At 42.2% G+C, this 25,427-nt stretch overlaps 1 long non-coding RNA gene across 1 annotated transcript in view; it reads right to left on the bottom strand.

Moving 5' to 3' along the window:
* Positions 1-23,682, bottom strand: part of LOC125925092 (uncharacterized) — a 187,511-nt gene extending 163,829 nt beyond the window's left edge. Inside the window, exon 1 of the long non-coding RNA XR_007458702.1 lies at positions 23,642-23,682. This is a non-coding gene — a long non-coding RNA (uncharacterized LOC125925092). The remainder of the gene's footprint in view (positions 1-23,641) is intronic.
* Between the last annotated feature and the right edge of the window lie 1,745 nt (positions 23,683-25,427).

Genomic DNA, 25,427 nt, shown 5'->3' on the forward strand with positions numbered 1-25,427 from the left:
CTCATAACATAATCTTGGGATTGATGCACAAGTTCTAACCACACTCAAGAGAGAGGAGGTTATATAAGGGTGAGGGTCACTGGGGTCATCTGAGAATTCTGCCTACCACACAGTGTTAATGAATAATGTGTCTAATCTTTGGGTCATTGGATTCTGGGTCTATTTATGGGCACTGGTCTTTTTGACTCCACCCTGAAATTGTATTTACAAATTTTCTGCATGTATGCGTGTGTCCTTTTTTTCTGGGAAGAAGATCCGTCATTTTCATTGGATTCCCAAAAGGGTTGTTCACCCATCAGATGTCCATACCCGGTGAATTAAGCCAGAACCACTGGGGATGGTGAATTCTCATGGGCAGCCTGAGCGGAGAAACACTGTTGTACAAGAAACACTAGGCTTGGAATCTAAGTGACCTTGGTTTTTATTCTCTTGGCCATGAGACCTTAGAGAAACCACTCAACTTCTCACATGCAGAGGATGAAAATAATGGTAAATCCTTTTGCCATTACAGGTAATGAAATTTTGGAAAATATTATTTTTTTCTTATGTTGAATCTGTATTAATTTTAAACATATTTTTCATTTACAAAGAAAATTTAGGTAAGCGTATGAGAAGTGCCAGTGTGGTTGAGGGCCGGGCTGGCTTACAACCTTCCTGAGAGCAGAATCCATTTCTCTTGTGCCAATGGAAGAGCCAGGAGCAGAAACGGGGCTCCCCTTGATGCCAGGGTCTGACTCAAAGAGATAAAATATTATCTCCGTTTCTCCCAAAGGCTGGCCATCCTGCCCTCTTAGTTCTCCATTCCCAAGCTGGACCAGGATTTTTTGAGTAAAATGAGTTGATGAGATCCATCATGAACACATCCTGCCTGCCTGCATGGTCAGGTGGACCCTCAGATGGGCCCTGCTGGAACGGGGTCTTTTCACTGATCACCAGCCTCTGCACCTCTCCCTTTCATCACAGTGGGAGGAGCTGGCCCTTCTCGAGTTCCAGGCCTGCCCTCAGCTGAGTTAGGAATGATTAAAAAGTGTGGAGTTTGGGGTCAGACAGACTGGGACCCAGGTCTAGGCTGCCTGACTAGTTAGCTGCGTGGTCTGATGCGTGTGATTGATGTGCTCTGGGTTTGGGTTTCCTAATCACTGGTTGCCAGACAGGTTGGTTGGTTAGAACAGGGTAGACTGACCTGAGAAAGCAGTTGGGTACTTGGACATGTTCATCTGGTACTTCTGACCAGATCTTGTTTCTGCTTCTCCGAACCACTGTGTGATGTTCCAACTCTAAAATCATTGCCCATGACCCACAGGCTCGACGTGCACACAAGTCACCAGCTGAGCTCCTACATGTGCACGTCTCTCTGAGGTCCTGCACTAAGTTCTTGTCTCACATTCTTCTCTCCCATGTGGCTCTCGCCACTGCCCACCTCAGGACTGTAAGCCTGAGCACTGGCCAGGGGATGGCTGGGAATCTCTGCTCTCATTACACAGGTTCTTCTGCACATTAAGATTTGACCACCTATCAGAGCTTGGATACTGAGTATGGGTCTCTCAAATGCTGCCTGGCTCTTTGCTTTCCTGGCTGGCCTGGACTCAGGTGCTGGACACTGCTCATTTCTAGGTCTTAAATACGTATCTTGTATTGCCTCATATTATTGGTGCACTTTTACTCACAAGTGAACAAAACCCAATCCAAAATGATTTAAGGAAAATAAAGTTTATTGTCAAAGTTCAGAAATACACTGCTTTCAGGCATGGCTTGATCCAGGCACACACTCTATTATCAGGAAGCAGTCTTTCTCTGCCTCTCGGCTGCACTTTCTCTGTGTTGGCTTCACTCTCCAAAAGGATTGGCCTTGTGGTAACAGAATGGCTGCAGGGGTTCTAGATCTTATACCTTCTCAGATTCAAGTCTGGTAGAACATTCAAGTCCAGAATTCCCATCAAAGTCTTATAGACTCTCTCTGGCTTTGGTGTGGTTACCTGTGCATCCCTGAGCCTGGCACAGAGCTCAGAAGAATGAGTGGCTCTGATTGGCCAGAGTGTGGTGGTGGTTAGTTTTTAAAAACATATAGACCCAGGTGGTTGTGGTACATCCCCAAATGAAAGCGGCAGGCTTTTTGTAGAAATGGAGTATGTGAATGCTGTGATCCTAGGGAGCAAATATCCATTTATCCCTTTTGTGAATGCTGTCTGGACTCCACACTGACTCTGTTGTGACTGAGGCCTGCCACACTCTGTGTTATGTTCTGACCCCGTGGGTCAGCACCTACCTGGGACAGGAGCCTGGCTCCCGCGGTCCCCCTGGCTTCCTCACCCAGCCGCAGATTTGCTTTTCTGTCCCAGGTCTACAGCTGCTGAAACATGTAAGAACATCAATGAGGAGTAGCCTATGGGGGCTGCCTTTGGCCCTCTTGCCAGAGAACCAACACTGGTTGTGAACAAAAGGGCCACATCGGGTGTGCGGATATATGATCTCTTAAATAGTGTTTCAAGGAGTGTCTTGGCCTTTTACAGAAAGCAGCACATCAAATCATTGGTCTGATCACTGGAAGTGCATTAGCAGAGGACGCCTACCAGACTCAGACATTTGAGCGTCTGATCCAGTGAAAAGAGCACAGCACAGACTAAACTTTTTCGCATCCTTGTGTGAGTGCCATGCACGACACAGCCATCGGTGTTCGTGTCTGCTTTTTTCTACTTTCGGTCGGACAATGAGATGAGCAAGGGATTGAAGTTCCGTGTTTGTTTCCAGTCCTGACTGGCACTGCCTGTTTCGGAAAGAATTTGTTTCCTTGAACCTATCCCGAGACTTCATTTTTAATCAATAGGATCAAATGGATTTTGTAAAAGAACAAACTGGAACAACTCCAGTGAGGCCGTGTCACAAGGGGAGTTTTCATAAATGTCAGGTCATTGCTGCTGTGTCCCCTCAACTAAGGTGCTGAACGTGCACACTACCCCAGGGGCCCTTGCTTGCTCCAATAGCGTTGCTCAGACGTGGGTAGTGCTTTGGCTGAAATGTACGTGGCCTACAGCCTCAGAAGTACAGATCGACATTTGAGTAATTAACTCAGCCACCAAGATGTTTGTCTGACATCATGCAAAATAGCCATCTCCACTGTGTCTTCATCCTTGATGCCATGTCAACAGCCTTTACCGAGCCCTCCTATTGAGTCTTAATGAATTCAAAGTCCTGCGACTTTGAAATCTCTGGGGCAGTTGATCCCGTGTGCTCCCCTTGGGGATTGAGGATGTGCTCCCCTTGGGGATTGAGTAGAGCCTACTCTCAGGAAAATCTGCTCATTCTGCCCCACGATAGGAGGTTGGGAGAGAAGAAAGAACATATTTCCTTATGTTGCCTATAGATTTATTTGCTTGTATTGCTTTGGGAAATGGGATGACTTTGTGTGCCAGCGTTATGGTTGATGGCATAAAGCATCATTTCATATCGTACCTGAGAAATAAATAACTTCTGAACCTACATAAAAATAATAAAGTGGGCCAGCTCCCTCTGGGAACATTCTCTGTCCCTGGAATCCAGCTTCCATTAATATATAGAAATGATGCCTGATGTTACTTTATAGTTACGTGGCTATCAATGCTGAATTTATTAATACACACCTAGGCTTTCTTAAGTTCCATAAGGTGATGAAAACAGTTTCAACGGTGATGCTATATATCCATTTGGACATGTCTCAAAAAAAAACAAAGCACTCTCTTCTGAATTGTTAACTGTTTCACGGGGTAGAGGCTGTTTGGAAGGGTCTTTGAGGTCTCAGGGCGCCATCAGGGATGGACTGGCCAGGCTGGTGGTACCTGTGAAACCCAGCCACCTCAGGTGACTCTGGAATGATCCTGGTTGCTGAGTTAGTTCTTGCCCACCCACTTCTGCCACTCTTTTACTTTATGACTTTGAGATGAATCTTTTTCTCAAATCCTTGGTCTCAGACTGTGAAAAAGTAAGATCCCCATTGCCAACTTGAACCTGAAGGGAATGGCTGTGTTAAGTGTCCGTGCACCAGCCACGTTGTTGGCACCTTGCGTGTCTTCCCTCATGCCATCCTCCTAGCAATCCCAATGAGGCATAGTCTGTCACTCCTTCTGCTTTGCTGGTGGCATAGTGGGCCACTGACAGGGTGGGGTCCTTGTCCCCAAGCACATGGTCCAGATGAGTCCAGGCGGTCTACCCGACCCTGGGCCCTGCACAAAGAACCCTTCGGCTGCCTCCCTCAGGAACGGTAGCTTATCTGTGCCTGGAACCTTTGGAAGTGCAGGGCCAAGGGCACTTCTTGGGTTATGCTGCTATGTCACCTTTCTATAGCATCCTAAAAAGGCAGTTTCATTAGTTAAAAAACAAGCAAAAAAAAAAAAATCAAGAAGTAAACCACTGAAATAGAGCCATTTCAAGTCTTGTACATTGAGTCTTGGTTGCTCTACCCACTGAGCAGAAAACTTCCCAAAGCCTTTGTGGTTTACTTTGGTCAACTCCTCCCAGCTCAGAAGCTTTTCCTAGACCCCTAATAGCTCTTCCTGATAACTGAAATGCAATGATAAGATCCTAAGAAATAGAGGAAGGGTGAGTTTGGTATGGGGTTTCCCATTTCTCCTTCCTGGGCCAGGCCCTCAAATTCTTACTGTATAAAATCTTTAAGGAGAAAACATCCCCACGAGGCCATCCACACAGATTTCTTACCCAAGTGAGATTTCTAATCCAGTTCATGCAGCAAGAGTGCTGGCCTGGCCCAAATCCTGGTACCACCACTGGGTAGCAGGATGGCTTTCAGGAAATGATTTAGCTTCTGTAAGCATCAGCTGCCTAATCTATAAAGAGGGGATAATATTCATAACTACCTCTCAGTGTTCTTTTTTTAAAAAGTCATTTAATTTTTAAGTAATCTCTACACCTAACATGGGGTTCAAACTCACAACCCTGAGATTAAGAGTTGCACACTCCACCAACTGAGCCAGACAGGTGCCCCCTACCTTTCACTGTTCTTAAGAGGAAATATGCAGAGAAGTACTCAGCATGCTGCTAGGAACATAGTGAACAGTCAATAAATGTGCCTATTGGTGTCATAAAGACCATCTCATCTTTGCTCAAAGGCTCTCAGTGATGGGGAGCTAAGTACCTCACAAAGTAGCTTGTTCAAGAAATCTTAAAATTCAACACACGAGAGACCAAGCAGTCCACAGACAAGAAATCTAAGGCACAAAAAGATCAAATGATTTATCCAAGGATATACCACCAGTCAAGGGCAGAATCAACACAAGAACTTCTGAGTTCCTGACATTGACTCCAGTGTCCTTTCTTTCCATTGTGTCAAAGTCAGCTTCCCGGTATTTTTTTCCCTATGGGTCCAACTCTCTTGCTGTCATGGGCCCTGGCAATAAATACTGGATCTTTTTTTAAAAACGTGAGTGTTGGAGGGAGATTTCACATTGTCCACTGTCAGACTATAATAAATGCTCAAATTCTCATCCTTGACACTTTAAGTGCTGCATAGATAGGTTACAGAACCAGAAAAACTGCCCTTTCTTTTTTAAAATCTTTTTTTTAAACGTTTATTCATTTTTGAGAGACAGAGACAGAGCACGAGCAGAGGAGGGGCAGAGAGAGGGGGAGATACAGAATCTGAAGCAGGCTCTAGACTCTGAGCTGTCAGCACAGAGCCTGACCCAGGGCTCGAAACCATGAACCGTGCATGAGATCATGACCTGAGCCGAAGTCTGACGCTTAACTGACTGAGCCACCCAGGTGCCCCCAAACTGCCCTTTCTAACATGGCATGACTGAGCTATCCCCTATATTTTCCCTTTTCAGATTAAAGAGTGGTCACAGTACACGACTATCCATTTTCTCTTACCTGGTCTGTGAGTAACATATTAGTCGCCCTTCTGTTTATCCATTTGTCACTCAAAATGAGTCCCTACTCTTTGCCACATGCTGTGGATACACAAACAGAAAGACACTGTCTGCTCTCCAAATGCCAATGGAAAAGTGGAAGGACAGATCAATAAGCGATGGTACTGGGCAATGAGTAATACAGTAGGGACAGGTGCAGAAGCATAGGGGAAGGAGGTGCCAGCTGAGGAGGTGATCTGCAGTGGTAGGGAGGTGAGTGGCACCATCACTGTGACAGACACTGGCTAGTTGTTCAAAAGTGTCTCCCCTTCCTCCTGGGCATAACAGCTCCCCTTGTGGTCAGGAGGCCGCATGACAGAATTGCAGCAGATAAAATGTGAGCAGAAGCCATGCAAGGTGCCTCTGGCCCAGGCCCACGAATTACCCAACATGTGATTCTTTGTGTGCTCTCTCCACCTGTGCACTAGACGTAGATGAGGACAGTGATCTGGAAGCTCTATGTTGCAGAAGGTGGAGCCACAAGATGGAAGGAAGGGAGTAGTTCCCTGGCTTAGGAGAGAGAGGCTCCTGCTTACCAGGAACAGGAGTCGTAGACTTTATGGATGTGAGAAATAATCATCCGCCCTGTTTGAATCCTTACATTTGGGGGTTAATTTGCTGCTGTTGAAGCAGTGAGTGTCATCTCTACTATGCAGTTACCCCAAAGTTGGGATCTATTTACACCACAATGAAACCAACTAGGTAAGTCTGAAAGAGATGCACCTGTAATCCCTTACCCGGCTTCTTAGTCTACTAAATGATGAACCAATGGGAGCTGGACTCACAACGTGTGCTCCTCCTGGAAAATTCCATTTGAGATATATTTGGGCCCTTATCCTTGAAGAAATCACTTTAGCCCTGATTGAAATGTTCCTGTTTCTCACAGATAACATGGCTTACTCTATAGCTGGTTGCTGCTGCTAAAAAATCTACAGCTTACTTGTCTTTTTTTTTTCCCTAAGCTAAAAGGAAGGAGCAGGAAGCAACTTTACTCCCTATAAAGGGATTGCAGAGAGGACTGGCAGTTCACATATGAGTGTGGAAAAGACACAGAAGGAAGAGCATTTTGCCCCTTGTGAGTGGGATTTTTCTGGGCTTTCCCTCCAGTTAGCCAGACCCTCCACATCTTTCAGTTGATCTTAATCAGACCACGTCATATTTCATTACATTTTTATTATCACTTTTGACAGTTCTGCCACAAAATAATCCATGGACTTCAATCAAATAAGGAATACATCAAGGAAGGACACAAGTAAGGAGTAACTTAGAGAAGTTATAAGAAAAAAAGAAAGATGTCTAGTTGTTGACATTCCTCTGGATACATACGTATGCAACACATTTTCTATTTATTCATTTGTGCATCTGTATTAGTTACCTATTGCTAACTGTCAAAGTATTCCAGAACTTGGTGGCTTGTAACATGTCATCCATTATCCCATAAAGTTTCTGAAGGTCAGGAATCTGGGAACAGCTTAGCTAGATGTTCTGGCTCAGGGTCTCTCATGGGGTTGCTGGGGCTGGAGAATTCCATTCCAGATGGCTCACTGACATGGCTGTTGGCTGGAGGCCCCGGTTCTTCATTATTCATTTCCTCATTATGTGGGCTTTACCATAGGGTTGCTCCTGACATGTCCATTCACTTCACCCAGAGTTAGCGATTTCATAGAATGAGTGAGGAGGAGGCCACTGTGCCTTTTATTACCTAGTCCCTGAAACCATACATCATCTCATCTGCTTTGTTCTTTTCATTAGAAATGAGCCACTAAATCCAGCCCACACTCAAAGGGGAGAGGAATTACATCCTACCTCTTGAAAGGAAGAGCATCAGGATTTGTGGATGTGTTTCAAAACCACTACGGCCTCTAGTAATTATATATTACCTTCTCTGTACCAGGCACCGTTCAAGGCACTGAAGACCCAGGAGTAATGGAAATAGTACTTAAGCAGCACATTGCTCATAAACTTTAGCAATTGATGTTAATGAATCAGCTTGGACACATTTTTCCATCCACTTTTTCCCATGATATGCTGTAATTCCTCAGTCAGTTGACCAGTTACCTTTGCTGACTGCCTACTATGTCTTATACAGTGCTAAGAAGGCATGTATTATACACAGAATGTCTAGTTGAATATACACCTAGTGTTTCTCAATCATCAATATAACATACTATTTAGACATGCTTCATATTGTATACAGATGCACATCAAAGAGACCTCATGCGACCAAAGATTTATAGTTTTCCCCCACAAATTCTGTTTTTTGGCCAAACATGATTGCTGATAAGTTGCAGATAGAGTAACAAGTAGAAAACAAATCAAAGAAAATTAGCATAACTTTTGTGACATCAACACAGTGAGCTATAAATGACTCATAATAATAGTAACTACCTAAAAAATTACATATGCACCTGAGAGATGGATGAACTCAGGTGGCTTGGGAGAGGGGCAGAGAGAGAGGGAGACACAGAATTGGAAGCAGGCCCCAGGCTCTGAGCCACCAGCCCAGAGTCCGACGCGGGGCTTGAACTCACGGACCACGAGATCGTGACCTGAGCTGAAGTCGGACGCTTAACCAACTGAGCCACCCAGGCGCCCCATACATCTCCCCTTCTGATGAATGAGTAAGTGGAGGCGACCCTGAGTAACCGTGGGTGCTCTGATGTGCCCCAACTCTGACTGTGGAGAAGCAATGCCTTACCATTCAAAGAGAAAGCTCTACATCCCCTCACAGCCCTGAGCAGAATGTACTGACTGTGGCCCCCAATGAAGGCTCCTAGAATCTCACGAGGTGGAAAGGGCCCTGGTACGTAAACTAGTCCAACTTTTCCATCTACCATTGTAGAGACTGAGGCTTAGAGAAGAGAAGGGACTCACTTTGGATCATGTGGTGGTTGGTAGCAGAAGTGAGATGTGACAACCCAGATTTTCTGGTTCCAATCCTGACCTCTCTCTCTCTGGAGCTTACGCTGCCTCTTGCAGTAGAAGTCCCCACAGGTGCCCACTGAGCAGGGTCAATGTCATGTTTTCAGAAGGAAAGGCAGTTGGCTGCTGTTGGCCTCTGTGTATCCTATATTTTGCAAATTGCTATCCAAACATTTTGTAAAATGTAATGATAGCCAATGTTTTTGAGGACTCTATTGCCAGGAACTGTTCTCAAATTCATTTAATTTTCACAAAACCTCAGTGAGGTTGTTATTACTTCAATTCTTCTTTTATAGCCAAGGAATCCAGGCACAGAGAGGTTATGTAACTTGCTCAAGGTTGCATAGGTGGCAGAAGCCGTCTTTCCACACCGGTGAATGGCAGCCTCAGATAAGACAATGGCGTGAGCTTTGGACTAGAAAAGGAAGGCCTGGGTTTGAGCCTCTGTTGTACCACCAACATGCCTAGTGACCCTGGAAGCTCCATCAAGCCATCCAAGGTTTTGAATCTGTAAAAGTGGTACTGGTTATTCTGTAGTTCTCAGACTGGTGATATGGTTGACTCGAGCAAGGCTTCTCAGAATACACTTGAACATTAGGTGAGAAGGTTTCAGGGAGCAGGTGCTTGTGTGTTTTTCATCCATCAATCCACAGATTACGCACTATTTGCAAAGGGGAAGCATGCCTTTACTCTGGAGAGATCTGGAATCACCTTTTTAATCAAGAGGTCAAAATGAGCATTATTTACGGAGGGACAACCTGAAATTATGGGTCCCTTGATGTGGTGCAATATAAAATGCACAATACTGTCTCTAACAGCTTTACCGAGATACAATTCACACACCATACAATTCACCGACTTACAAGGTATACAGTTCAGGTATTTTGTTGTTGTTGTTGTTTTGTTTTGTTTTGTTTCATTCATGGAGTTGTACAACCATTGCCAGAGTCTAATTTCAGAATATTTTCATCACCCTCAGAACAAGCTCCAGACCCATTAGCAGTCACTCTCATATCCCCCTCCCATTGCCCCCAGCCCTGGGAAACTGCTACTCTACTTTGTGTTTCTGTAGATTCACTTTTTTTTGATACTTCATATCAATGGAGTCATATAATTTGTGGTCTTTTGTGACTGGCTACTTGCACCTAGTGTGTTTTCAAGGTTTATCTGCCCATCAGTGCTTCATTCTTTGTTTTATGGCAACTAATATCCCATTGCATGGAATGGAATGTACCACATTTTATTTATCTATCGGTTGATGGCACTTGTCTTTTTCCCACTTTTTAGCTATTATGAATAATGCTGCTGTTAACACTCTTGTACGAGTTTTTGTGTGGACATAGTTTGTTTTCATTTCTTTCTTGCGTATATGCCTTGGAGTAGAAATGCTGGATCAGGGGTGCCTGGGTGGCTCAGCCAGTTAAGCATCGACTTTAGCTCAGGTCATGATCTCACGGTTCATGAGTTTGAGCCCTGCATCAGGCTCTCTGCTGACAGTGTGGAGCCTACTTCAGATCTCCTGCCTCCCTCTTTTTCTGCCCCTCCTCTGCTCGCACTCTCGCTCTCTCATTCTCAAAAATAAACAAACATTAAAAAAAATGTTGGTGGCGCCTGGGTGGCTCAGTCGGTAAACCATCTGACTTCAGGTCAGGTTATGATCTCATAGCTCGTGAGTTCAAGCCCCACATCAGGCTCTGTGCTGACAGCTCAGAGCCTAGAGCCTGTTTCGGATTCTGTGTCTCCCTCTCTCTCTGTCCCTCCCCGCTCACACTCTGTCTCCCTCTCTCTCAAAAATAAATAAAGATTTAAAAAAATGCCGGATCATATGCCAACTCTATATTTTGTATATAATTATATATATATAGATATATATATATAACTTTAAATACAATTAAATTTTTTTCTCCTTTATTCTGTTAATATTGTGTATTATTAGAATGTTTTCTTAAGACTTTTTTTATAATACTTTTAGTTTTACAGCAAAATTGAGAGGACAGCACAGAGATTTTCCATATAGCCCCTGCCCCCCCACATCCCCCTGCCCCCCCTTATCCACATTCCCCATGGATGTGGCACGTTTGTTACAAATGATGCATCATAATTCCCCAAAGTTTGTATTGGGGTTTGTATTAGGGTATTTAATTAAGGTTCACTCTCACTGTTGCCTAAAAATCCTCTGTGTTCCACCTATTCATCCCTCCCTTCCACTCCAACCCCTTAAACCACTGATCTTTTTATTGTCTTCATAGTTTTGCTTTTTCCAGAATGTCTTGTAGTTGGAATCATACAGCATATGCCCCTTTCAGATGGACTTCTTTCACTTAGTAGTATGTGTTAAAGTTTCTCATGTCTTTTCATGGCTTGATGGCTCATTTCTTTTTAGTGCTGAATACTATTCCATTGTCTGGATGGACCATGGTTTATGTATCCATTTACTATACTACAGGACATCTTGGTTGTTTCCAAGTTTTGGCAATTATTAATAAATCACCTATAAACATACATTTACAGCTTTTTGTGTGGATGTAAGTTTTCAATTCCTTTGGGTAAGTACCAAAAAGCATAATTGCTCAATCATATAGTAAGAATATGTTTACTCATTAAAAAAACCCTCAAACTGTCTTCCAAAATAGGTGTACAATTTTGTATTCCTACCACCAATGAATGAGAGTCCCTGTTGTTCCACATCCTCACTAACATTCAGTGTGATTATGGTTGTTCTAAGAGGCATACAGTGGTGTCTCATTGTTTTAATTAATATTTCCCTGGTGATACATGATGTGGAGCATCTTTTCATGCTCTTATTTCTCATCTGCATGTTTTCCTTGATAAGGTGTCTGTTAAGGCCTTTGGCCCATTTTTATTATTTATTTATTTATTTATTTATTTATTTATTTTTAAAGGTTTTAAGTAATCTCTACACCCAACATGGGGTTCAAACTCACATTGGTGACATCAAGAGTCACATGCTCCACTGACTGAGCCAGCCAGGATCTACTGGCCCATTTTTAAATAGGGTTTTTTGTTTTCTTATTGTTGAGTCACGGGAATTCTTTACCATTTTGGGCAACAGTCCTTTATCCGATGTGTCATTTGCAAATACTTTCTTCCAGTCCGTGGCTTGTCTTCTCATTCTGTTGAATTGTCTTTTGTAGAGAAGAATTTTTAAATTTTAATAAAACTTAGTTTATCAATTTTTAAATTTTAATAAAACTTAGTTTATCAATTATTGATTTGATGGATTATGTATGTCTTCAGTGTTATCACCAGACCCAAGGTCACTTAGGTGTTCTCCTATGTTATCTTCTAGGAGTTTTATAGTTTTGCCTTTTACATTTAGGTCTGTGATCCATTTTGGGTTAATTTTTGTGAAGGTGTAATATCTGTTTCTTCTTTTCTTTTCTTTTCTTTTCTTTTCTTTTCTTTTCTTTCTTTTTCTTTGACATGTAGATGTCCAGCTGTTCCAGGACCACTTGTTGAAAACATCACCTTTTCTCCATCTTGTTGCCTTTGCTCCTTTGTTGAAGATCAGTTGACAATACTTGTGCAGGTTTACTTCTGGAATCTCTATTTGTTTGTTCTTTCACCAATACCACACTGCCTTGATTACTGTAGTTTTATAGTAAGTCTTGAAGTTGAGAAGCACTGTTCTCCAAATTTGTTCTTCTCTCCCAGTATTAGGTTGGCTATTCTGAGTCTTTTGCCTCTCCATATAAATTCTAGAATCAATTTGTTGATATCCACAAAATAACTTGCTGAGATTTTGATTGGAGTTCACCAAATCTATAAATCAAGTTAGGAAGAACTGACATCTTCACCATATTGAATCTTCCTATTCATGAACACAGAATCTCTCTTCAATATTTAGTTCTTCTTTGATTGCATTTAACAGTTTTGTAGTTTTACTCATCTAGGCCTTATACATATTCTGTTAAATTTATACCTAAGTACTTCATTTGGGGGTGTACTAATATAAATGATATTGTGTTTTTAATTTCAAATTCCACTTGTTCGCTGCTAGTATATAGGAAAGAGATTGACTTTTGTATATTAACTTTGTGCCCTGCAACCTTGCTTATTAGTTCCAGGACTTTTGTTGTCGTTGTTGTTGATACTTTTAGATTTTCTATATAGATGATTATGTCACCTGTAAACAAAGACAGTTTTTATTTCCTCCTTCCCAATTGGAATCATTTCTATTTCCTTTTCTTGTCTTACTGCAATAGTTAGTAATTCTAGTCTGATGTTGAAAGGAGTGGTGACAGGGGACATTCTTGCCTTATTCCCAATATTTTGGGAATATTTACTACTTTGAGGAACTGCCAGACTGTTTTCCAAAGGTTTCCATACCTTCATACATTCCCACTAGCAATGTATGAAGGTATGAAGTTTTCTTGTCAAACATGTTTAATCAAGACTTTAGGCCTAACTTTCAGTTTACAGAAAACATTGACAGAGAAAAAAGTTAATAGACAGCATGAGGGAGCAATTAGGAAAATCAGATGATAAGAAAGTGAGATAATCTGTAACTGGCCTGACCTCTTTAAAAAGTCAATGAGTCAACGTACTGAAGAAAAGAGGAATGCTGATTAGAAGTGCCGCCTCGCCCGCCTCACAAAAATAATGGCCAAATCTAATGTGTCAATTTTTAATTGGGTGCTGGTTAGAACAAAACAAATAACATTTTGGGGGGACAAGTTGGGATATTTGAATATACATGGGATTTTAGATGGTATTATGGAATATTATCTTAGATATGATATTAATATTGTGGTTAAATGGGAGGAGAATGTTCTTACTTCTAAGAGAAGTAGCTGAGTTATTTTAGGGACTTTTAGTGTAGAGATACCTGCTGCTTTCAAGTTGTTCAACAATCTCTTTCTCTCTCTCTCTCACTCACACACATGCACACACAGTTATAAAGCAAGAAACAGCAGATGTTAGATTTTTAATAGAGGTGATGAATATGAGTGCTCAGTATACATTATCCTTCAGCTTTTGAGACTGCTGACATTTTCATAACAAAAAGTTGGAAAGAAGGGAGCTTACAAGTGCCATCACTTTTTAGCTTCATCTCCCAATCCGACTGCAAACCCCGGAGGTCTAGGGCCTGCCTTGTACCTGCTTGGTCCCTGTAACAAGCCCAGGGCCCAGCACCTTGAAGGTTTCCAGCGATAATGCCTCAATACAGATGTCTAGTCATTAATCAGGAAGCAAGAGAGAAACTCGTACAGACTAGCAATTTCAAGTGTCACTGCAGTGGAAGGAGACACTGACATCCTTCACTCTTTATAGCCTTAGTTTGGAAGATGAGTGGGTGGTAATTGCAGTCATGTTCCCAATGCCTGCCAGGAAAAACAAACTTTTCTAACTTTGTTCCCAGAGCAGTGAATGCAAAAGAAAACAGAAATCAACCAGCATCCCAATTAGCATCACTCATGTTGATTGCTGCTTCTGCCCAAGGTGAAGCTAGTCAGCTAAGTAAGATCTTGAAATAAAATATAACCCCTGGGGTGCTGAACTCTACTTGTCTTAAGAAAGATTCGTGGCAGGTAGGCATTCCATTACATAGGGGGCATTTTCATAACCAGCCCTGGTGGAGGGTGGTTTCCTGGGAATTTTATAAAATGTTTTTATAAAAATATCAGGGTCGCCTGGACCAAATAAGGGCAATCCTAAGCTAATATCATTGTCAGCCTTCCATGTACTCCCTGACCTCCACTGCCAGGCGATGGAAAAAGAATTGTCTTCTGCAAATGCATATTTCTTCATTTCGAAACACAAGTTGAATTACTTTTCCCCCACAGTATTGCTTTTAGGATTATGAGTGAGTGCTAGAAGTATAGCATGTACCTCAGGAGAAATGGAAAAGTGCTTGAACCAGATAAGCCTGTGTGGCCATTCCTCATTGCAAACCTTTGGGAGATTTCTAATTTCAAATGTTCCATCCTGTTATTCCTGTCAACTGGTAAGATGTCCTGGATATTCTTTTGTTTTGGAATTGAATCTATATTTCTCAGGTGGCTTATCTCCAACCCCTTGTAATAACAAAATTCCCTGTTAATACACTGGGTCATAGTGGTTTTGGGAAAATGTTGTCACTATGGATGTTGAAACACCATAGGCTACTTTCCTGATAGATAACAGGTCTGCTTGCTCAGCAAGTCTGACCTCATGCTCTGAACTCCAAGGGCAGTGCCAGTTTCAATATTCTGCACCTCCTTAGCCATGTATCCAGACCCTGTATCGGTTCAATATATGTTAAACTCTTGCTTACAAACACGTGGTGTTCATTGGCTTGCCCACACCTGCAGTTAGGTAACTATAGTTACTTTATTAGTAACTACAGTTCATTGGTGTTCATTGGTCTAACCACACTGTAGTTACTTTGTTAGTAACTACAGTTCTGGAATCCAGTTAGTAATAGAATGCAGGCTTTGGAAAGACCATATTGATCATCATTAAGACTTCTAGACAAAACCAATCCCATCACATTTTTCACAGGGGAAAGAAAGCTGACACAAAAATTAAGTGACTTGTCTCTGGTAGTATTTCCTATGGTTTGGGTTTGGATCAGAGAAAGAAACCCATGTTCCAACAGATTTGGTAAACTGTAGGCCAGATCGCTTTTTCGGAGAGTCTCAATGCACATTAACATATTGAAAGCTTAGGAAGGCCATGCAGGAAAGAAAACTGTTTAACTTTGTTTAATTCAGTGTTTGCTAAATTTATGAGCCCATGAGATTTTTTTTTTTTTAGTTGCATAACATCCATTAATATCTCAGGGAACACACTTTGGAAAATGACGACCTATAGTAACCATAAAGACGAACACAGTATTCAGAAAAACTATGAAAGCAATTAGCAAACAATCAGAGTTATTTGAATGCTGATTGAATATTTGATAATAATAATGAGCTGTTATTAATTTTTAAATATAATAATGAGATACAGTTCTGGGTTTTTTTTTCTTAACTCCTCTTATCACATGCTGAAATATTTACATGAGTGACTTTGTATCTGAGGTTTGCTTCAAAATGGTCTAGAGCAGAGCACCTTGTAATAGGTGACTTCATGAACCAACATCAGTTGAAAATGAAGCATTTTTAAAATTTTAATTATTTTAATTAATTTATTTAAAAAATTTTAATGTTTATTTTTGAGAGAGAGACAGACAGACAGAGTGTGAGCAGGAAAGGGGCAAGAGAAAGGGAGACACAGAATCTGAAGTAGGCTCCAGGCTCTGAGCTGTCAGCACAGAGCCCGACATGGGGCTTGACCCACAAACCGTGAGATCATGACCTGAGCTGAAGTTGGATGCCCAACCAACTGAGCCACCCAGGCACCCCTGAAGCTTTTTTTTCAAAGGACATGATTCTGTTCTTAAGCATTCTTTTCTGACATTATAGACCTGAGTGTCTGGTTGTTGTGTTGATGGCAGGAGGTTGCTTCAGAAAGTGTCTCCAAGTAATTTCCAACTTCCACACTAGTTGTAGGATGGTTATTTCTAAGCAGATGGTGAAGAGCTGACCTAGGAGCACTCCCCAGCACCTGGGAGCTGCAATAAGCCCTTGCTCATCAATGAGATTGATGTGGTGGCTGAGCCAGGAGAGCAAGTATCCCAGTTGCAATGCATTTCATTTATTCACATCCTTAATTTCCAAGGGTGGGACTTGCTATGATCCAACAATCTTTTTTTTTATTATTATTAAAAAACATGTTTATTTATTTATTTTGAGGGGGGAAGGGTAAAGAGAGAGAGAGAATCCCAAGCAGACACCACACTGTTGGTGCAGAGCCTGACTTGGGGCTTGATGTCAAGAACTGTGAGACAATGACCTGAGCTGAAATCCAAAGTCGTTCACTTAACCAACTGAGCCACCCAGGTGACTCAGAATCCCACAATCTTAAGCTCATCGGCCAAAGATCTCACATAAGAAGTTCCAGCCAGGAGTTCCAGAGACTGTCTTCATCATGGTTCCCTCCAGAGACTCAGAGGCATGGTGGAGTGAAGATTCCACTCGGAACTGAAGTAACAATAATGTCTTCTTCATAAAGCTGTTGTGACTGTTGAGTCAGATGATCTCATATGAAGCACTGGGTAAACGTTTCACGACGATCCATCATCGTCGTCGTCCTCATCAGCATCATCTTGCTGACTCCTCAGTGGCAGGGTGAGCTCAGCAAGGTCCCCTGAGCCCTGTGCCCTGACAGAGAATGGGAAGTGGTTATGAAACCAGTGGAAACATTTTGTTGCCACACACACACACAATTGTTTTAAAAAAGCACAAAATGCTTACATTTGTACTTACATTAGGAAATATGTTTTCTCTTTCTCAACAGTTTTCATGTTCAAGTGAGACAATACTATCCTGAACTAATTTATTGAAACAGAAGTTGGGTTAAGTTCTAAATAGAAAAGTTGATCAGGAGTGTGTTACATACCATTGCTAATATGGATTATTCTTTAAAAAAATATTTTTAAAAATTTTTTTAACATTTTATTTATTTTTGAGACAGAGAGAGACAGAGCATGAACGGGGGAGGGGCAGAGAGAGAGGGAGACACAGAATCAGAAGCAGGCTCCAGGCTCTGAGCCATCAGCCCAGAGCCTGACGTGGGGCTCGAACTCACGGACCGCGAGATCGTGACCTGAGCTGAAGTCGGACGCTTAACCAACTGAGCCACCCAGGCGCCCTAAAAAAAATTTAAAGTTATTTATTTTGAGAGAAAAGAGAGAGAATGCACGTGCGTGCACCTGCCAGTGGGGGAGGAGCAGAGAGAGAGAGAGAGATAGAGAGAGAGAGAGAGAGAGAATCCCAAACAGGTTCCACGCTGTCAGAGCAGAGCCCGGCCTGGGGTTTAGTCTCACAACTGTGAAATTATGACCCAAGCTGAAATACAGAGTTGGACACTAAACCAATTGAGCCACCCAGGTGCCCCTGTATTCTACTGCCTTTAATAACAACTTTCATCATAATTTCAGAAATTTATCATCTCAGGAAAAGCAGTCAAAAATGCTGTTGCAGAGAGGAGTTTAGGCACCCCGTTTATGCCTCTCAAGGTGTACGCAATCTTTGTGCATCTTTAATTTCTTGCACAATTCCTTCAAGAATTAAAACAATCAGTTCAGATGATTTTAGGCAGTTAACATATCCATATGTTTAAAAAAGTTATGTTTTTCCTTCCCCTGGAATTGACACAGTAATTTCTTAGGATTTGAAAGAATATCTGCCCGAGATATTCAGAGAATTGTAGCAATATAAGCACCGCCTGATTTCCAATCTCATCTAATAAGCAGCAGGAAAAGAGTGATAGATCCGAAGCCTAGTCTTTGTGGACTAGTAGGCTTGCAGATCCCTTTGGCCAAGCTTTGACTTCCTTATCTATAAAACAGTGTTACCTACTGCAGTGGGTGATCAAGAGCTGAAAGGTGCACAGTGTGCGAAGTTTGACATGCTAAACGCTAGCCATTATCATCAACGTACAACTTTCAAATAACTAATAGACTTTTTAAAATTTTTTTCAACGTTTTTTATTTATTTTTGGGACAGAGAGAGACAGAGCATGAACGGGGGAGGGGCAGAGAGAGAGGGAGACACAGAATCGGAAACAGGCTCCAGGCTCTGAGCCATCAGCCCAGAGCCTGACGCGGGGCTGGAACTCACGGACCGCGAGATCGTGACCTGGCTGAAGTCGGACACTTAACCGACTGCGCCACCCAGGCGCCCCACTAATAGACTTTTTAAAAGGTGTTAGCTTGATGGGAAGTTTTGAAATGTTGACTACTAAATCTACGGGTGTTTGTTCTTCTCTCATTTTTTGACAGTTATCTCCACTGCTGGCCTGCTAATGGGAGTGAAATAGTTGTATGGCCCTTTCTCCTTGGAAAAGCACGATTTTAGTTCATTAGGTTACTTTACAACATCTGCTTTCTGATAGACTAAGGAATGTTGTTTTTTTTATTTTATTTTAGAGATAGAGAGGGCTTGTGTGTGTGCACACACATGGGTGAGTGAGGAGCAGAGAGAGAGAGAGAGAGAGAGAGAATCCCAAGCAGGCTCCATGCTCAGTGCTGAACCCAAGGCAGGGCTCAATCTCACAACCCTGGGATCATAACCTGAGCCAAAATCAAGATCTGGACACTTAACCAACTGAGCCACCCAGGCACCCTGAACATTATTCTTTTGTAGACTGTGGCTTGTGTGTAGGAGTGACATTCTCTTGAGATTTTTTAATTCCTAAGCCAGAGAGGATGTCCCCAAGGGGCTCCTTTAACTCTGCTGAAGCTAGTCCTCCAACCACTGTTGAGACATGGTTCATGGAAAAAGATAGTAGACAGCTAAATCGGACCATTGCCCCCTAGCTGAATCATCTTGAGAACTGAGTATCTTTAAAGAGGTTCTTTTAAAGGTACCTTTAAAATATATGGGTCAGGTTCTTAACCATTCAGTCTGTGCTTTCTGGTTAGTGAGCAGGTTGTTGGACACATTTCCTTGCAAACTCCAAATGCAGGCATGCTTAGTTATACAAAAATGGATGTATCTAAGAAAAAAGATGGTCCTGAGGGTCCTGTGATCTGTCAAAGAGGAGTAGACTTTGCTTCTCTCCCTTTCTTTCCCTTTCTATTTGTGGTTAAAACAAAGAAGCACAAACAAAACAAAACCCTGAATAAATCAGTCACTTTACTGAAAGCTTCTGTTCCACTCAAAAAAGCAAATGTTAGTAGGTTTGTTTTCCCATTGTACCCTGAAGTTGGCCCACATGGATATAGTTTGTTTTCTCAATTTATAAGCAAACCTTCTTACGTCATAATAAAATGTAAATGGGTGACCAAGTCCACAGACATGCTTATTATCATCACCAAAGGAAATTTCTAAGCTTTTAAATCCTTGAGATTGCTAGTTGTCCTGAATATTAAATGTCAGGACATTTATTACACTGTTTTATTACCTTATTATAATGGTATTATATAATTTTCACCACATGTATTCTTTTTACCTCTTTGACCTCATTATTCTCCTGAGGTCAAACACTGATAATGAGAGGAGCATTTAGATTAGAAATAAATACATTTGACTAGTAATTGTGCCCCACACTCGTTATTAATTCCTCATCTCATACCTTAAAAGGGCAGCTCTTTATTCTTACAATTCACTGTTGAGAGTCAGGGTGTGCAGAGTGTAAGTGGGACTTCAAAGTGGTTTACATCTGATGGTTACCATTGTCAGAGCTCACGGGGACAAATAGAGAGTGAATGTCCCAGCTTCTCTCAAGGATCCAATGCTCTCCCCAGGTGTGAGGAGCCAACATTCATTCAACTAGCTGAACAAGAGTATGAAATTATTGGAATCAAGGTAGGGTCAGAGAGAGACTGAACCTCTCACTGGTAAAATAGTGGGATCGAATGACCAATGAATTGTGGTCATACTCATTCTTCCAGGCTCTAATGGAAATCCATTTTTCTCTGGCCCACTGAAGGTCCAAAAATAAAGAGTTCTTGGCCAAGGCAAGGACAGAGCTAAGCTTCCTGGTGATCATTTCTGATCATCGCTGGTGATCTTCGCTAGCTTAAAAACTAAATAGGTTTGGGGCGCCTGGGTGGCTCAGTCGGTTAAGCGTCCGACTTCACTCAGGTCACGATCTCGCGGTCCGCGAGTTCGAGCCCCGCGTCGGGCTCTGGGCTGATGGCTCAGAGCCTGGAGCCTGCTTCTGATTCTGTGTTCCCCTCTCTTTCTGCCCCTCCCCCGTTCATGCTGTGTCTCTCTCTGTCTCAAAAATAAATAAACGTTAAAAAAAAAAACTAAATAGGTTTGTTTTGTGTTTTGCTTTTTGCTTTTTTTTTTTTTTTACTCTTAGTCCAGTCATATAATTAAAGGGGTGTATACATTAGAGAAAGAGAGAGAGAGAGAGAGAGAGAGAGAGAGAAAAGCCAATGTTGCAAAGAGTGAAGGGAGAAGGCTTAGCAAGTTCCAAAGCAGAGGCAGGCTAAGAGATAGTCCTAGAAAAATAGGATCTACTCGGGGCACCTGGGTGGCTCAGTCGGTTGGATGTCCAACTTCGGCTCAGGTCCTGATCTCGCGGTCCGTGAGTTCGAGCCCCACGTCAGGCTCTGGGATGACAGCTCGGAGCCTGGAGCCTGTTTCGGACTCTGTGTCTCCTTCTCTCTCTGACCCTCCCCTGCTCATGCTCTGTCTTTCTCTGTCTCAAAAATAAATAAATGTTAAAATTTTTTTTTTATTTTTTAAAATAAAAAAATAGGATCTACTTCATAAGAGCAGGGAAGAGCTGTGGGGTAAACATGGAACCCGATTAAGAGTGAATCATGATTGTTTAGTGCCAAAGAATCTCCTCATTGCGGGCAACACTCAGACTGGGATAAAAAGTTTCAAAGCATGAAGCAATCTGCACCCACTTAATATGAAGGTTTGTTTAAAAAGCAATATCCCACAGGCGCCTGGGTGGCCAGCCGGTTGAGCATCCAACTCTTGATTTCGGCTCAGGTCATGATCCCAGGGTTGGGGATCAAGCTCTGCATTGGGCTCTGAGCTGGGTGTGGATCCTGCTTGAGATTCTCTCCCTCTCCCTCTGCCCTTCCTCCACTTGCTGTCCTTTTCTTTAAAAAAAGAGAAGAAAATAAGCAATATCTCAGATGAGATTGCCTTTTATCATCCTCTCAGAACTTGCTTGGTGTCTTCAAAGGTCCAGGGTACCTTAGAGATCTTGGCTGTTGGCAGAACTCTCCATAACCTTCCAATCATTGGGGAAAGAGCAAGGAGAGCTGCAGTGTGGACACTGACAACAGAAACCAGCCAGGGTAGCAGCGTTTGGCAAAATGCCATGCCACTGCTACAGCACTGTAGCCCACATGTATGGCCCGGTGGCTACCCTGAGACCTGAGCTGGAAATGGATTCATAGATGCCAGTTAGCATTGGAAAAAATCTCAGGAAAGCTGCCATTTAAACAATTTGGTATGTCTGGCTGCATAGCTGCCTTTATTGTTCTAGTTGGCTTGTATACAGTTCTGGAATGTGATTAAAGGGAAGATAGAATTAATGTCCTTTAGACAACACCACCCAGCCAATAAGACTGGGATATAATTTATTTCTTAAGAGCGCTATCAGGGGCATCTGGGTGGCTCCATCAGTTAAGCATACGAATCTTGATTTAGGCTTAGGTCACGATCTCACTGTTTGTGAGATGGAATTCCACATTGGGCTCTGTGCTGACAGTGCGGATCCTGCTTGGGATTCTCTCTCTCCCTCTCTCTCTCTGCCCCTACCCTGCTCATGTTCTCTCCTTCTCTCTCAAGATAAATAAATAAAAAAAAAAAGTGTTACCAACTTGAGCATGATTTGTGGCTGGCTTTCCAACTGGGCTGTAACTTTCAGGAGAAGTCCCCACCTCACCATGGCAACAAATACAATCTTTGCCTTAAAGGTTCTTTTTATTTTAATTTTTAAATGTTTATTTATTTTTGAGAGAGAGAGAGAGAGAGAGAGAGAATGGGAGACACAGAATCCAAAGCAGGCTCCAAGCTGTCAGAACAGAGCCCAATGTGGGGCTCGAACTCATGAACTGTGAGATCATGACCCAAGCTAGAGTCAGATGCTTCACTGACTGAGCCACTTAGGTGCCCTGCCTTAAGGGTTCTAAAACGAGTTTCAACCTAAGGTAGCCAGCAGAAGCTAAAAAGTTCCAGCACCTCCTGTCAGCCAGTGAGACTGTTCACAGAGGTATATGGGATGAAAAGCAAGCATCATGATGTATTTACCACTCCATGCCCAGCATCTGGTGCCGAGCCTGGCGTGCAGTAAGCACTCCACAACAACTGATAAATACGTGACTGTAATAAGTGATTGGATGAATGAATTTAAATTGTTTAAGCTTTAGCCTCAAGCTAATTGGCAAGCTTCCTGATCAAGTTCAATCCACATGATTATATTATTCATATTTATCTGTAGTGTTTCCTTGAGCGTAAAGACAAAAACGAGGCATAAGATGGGAAGGGTACGACACCCTTTTTCTATGAAAACAGGCTGTAGTGTTGTCAGAAGGTCAAAAGCGGTGGTTCTTAGACTTAACTAATCCCTAGAAACAGCCAGGGAGATTTAAAAGGATAGATTCCTTAAAACTTCTACATAGTCCTAGTTCATTGGTTGGGGAAAGTGCCTAATTATCTGGATTTTTAAAAAATTTGGGGTGCCTGGGTAGCTCAGTTGGTTAAGCTTCCGACTCTTGACTTCAGCTCAGGTCATGATCTCACAGTTTGTGGGTTCAAACCCTGCCTCTGGCTTCATGCTGACAGTGCAGAGCCTGCTTGGAATTCTCACTCCTCTCTCTGTGTCTTCCCTGCTCACACACTTGCTCACGCACTTGCTCTCACGCGTGCTCTCTTTCTGTCTCTCACAAAATAGATAAACTTAAAAAAAAAAACTACCTTAATGTATTCTGTTTGATGAGCGGGTGTTGGGAAATATTGGGCCAACATGTTCTACCTTCCTAATGAATGTAAATATGGGCTCAACACTGCTTCCGGTTTCTTTGCTTTTTCTGGGTAGTGGCACCATCCTGGTATGACTAGGACTAAGGATAAGGGATGATGCTGATTTTATTTATTGTTTATTTTTTATTTATTTTATTTTATTAAAAAAAATTTTTTTTTAACGTTTATTTATTTTTGAGACAGAGACAGACAGAGCATGAACGGGGGAGGGGCAGAGAGAGAGGGAGACACAGAATCGGAAGCAGGCTCCAGGCTCTGAGCCATCAGCCCAGAGCCCCACGTGGGGCTCGAACCCACGGACCGCGAGATCGTGACCTGAGCTGAAGTCGGACGCTTAACCGACTGAGCCACCCAGGCGCCCCTATTGTTTATTTTTTTAAAAAATGTTTATTGATGTATTTTGAGAGAGACAGAAAGAGGGGGAGGGGAAGAGATCAACTTACCCCCATCGGAATTATTATGGACCTTCTGGTCAAAATGCCTTCTCTAAGAACTCTCTTCAACTAGGTGCTCCATGAATGCAGGAATCTTATCTCATTTATTCTGTGTCCTCAACATTTAGCAAAGTGCCTGGCATCTATGAGATGTGCAAGAAACCTTGTTTTCACAAGCAAGGTGATCATCTTGCTTCCTCTCGGACACGCTGGTGACTGACAGCTCATTACTCATTGACATGGCAATTTCCTTACTTAGCATAATGATTGGGACATATAATTTAATACGTGTACATTACAACTAACTTACATTATGAGTACAATATTGATTAAAATTATAAGAGGAAATAACCAACTTTTATTTATAGCCTTGGAACTATCTTCTTTCTATTGGTTTTAGCTCTGACCTGTGAAAATAACTTTATCTTTCTTATATGCTCCCTTATTATCTAGTCATCCCATAACTTTTGGCTCCCTGCAGTAAAGTAGGTAGCAGTAGGTAGTAGCGAGCAGATGTCGTGCCTGCCTTCACTTAGGTAGAAGGTAATGATGATCGATGATCTATAAATATCTCTATATTATATTCTTACAAATACATAACCAAAGACTGTGATAAATTTGATGAAGCAAATATATATAAAATGCCACAAAAAAGACCAGCAGAGACATTCTATTTAGAATGAAGACTCAGAGAAAGGAGTTTTGCAAAGGTGACATTTGAACTGAAACGTGATGGGTGAGTAGCCATTGGCTGGAGGTGGGGGGCGGATAAGGAAAAAGAATATTCCATTAAAGGAAGTGGCAGGTGTGGAGGAAGCTGGTTCTATCCCAAGAAGCAGAAGGTCCATGTGGCAGGGGGAGGAGGACTACGTGGGATTGGTCAAGGCTGGTGGTGAGCCAGGGGGTTTATGCATTTCAGATTATCACTAGCATTGTAGAAATGTTTTTGTCCCTGTTGGATAAACTCATCTAATTTTATATATTCCTTGTTGGAAGATGTAGTTTCTGGTCCAGGAGTCTTTTTTGACCCCCTTTCCTGCCAGGTTTGTGCCTGGCTTTAGCTCAAATGGGGCAATCTTTCCAGCAGCCTTAAGAATTCATGTATACATCCCTAAGGAGCTACTCTTGTATGTTCTATATAGAATCTTTTTGTGTGTGTGTAGCTTTCTCACATACGTGATGGGATTCTCAGCTAATAAGAGTACATTTACAACCATGAGAAAGTCAATTTGATGGCTTTGGCTACACCTTTTATGTTCCTTTATTAGTCCCCTGTGCTAACAGAGTTTAATCAGGACTTCACTTTCTACCTCAACTATTATTCATGGCTATACCTTCACTCTCATCTTAGATTGTAACCTTCTTGGGGTAGAATCCAGGGCTGAATCATTCTGTACACCCAGAAGACACTCCCTTAAACTGGGACCTCATCACTTACCTTTTTCTCTTGCTCTCTCCAGGCATTCATCACTGCTGTACAATTGCCAGAGTAAGCATAAGGTGAGTGGTTGGTTTTATCTTAGAAAAACATCCCAACTATGTTTAGTACATATTTTGGCCTTGAGGGGGTTTATTTTTACATTATCTTCTGCCTTATTATAAGGTATTGAATGGCTTGTGCTATAGGGATCTGGGGAAGGTGTCTTTCCAGTCATGCTTTGGGTTTA

The sequence above is a fragment of the Panthera uncia genome, chromosome F1, assembly GCF_023721935.1.
Source record: "Panthera uncia isolate 11264 chromosome F1, Puncia_PCG_1.0, whole genome shotgun sequence".
In the NCBI taxonomy this organism is placed as follows: domain Eukaryota; kingdom Metazoa; phylum Chordata; class Mammalia; order Carnivora; family Felidae; genus Panthera; species Panthera uncia.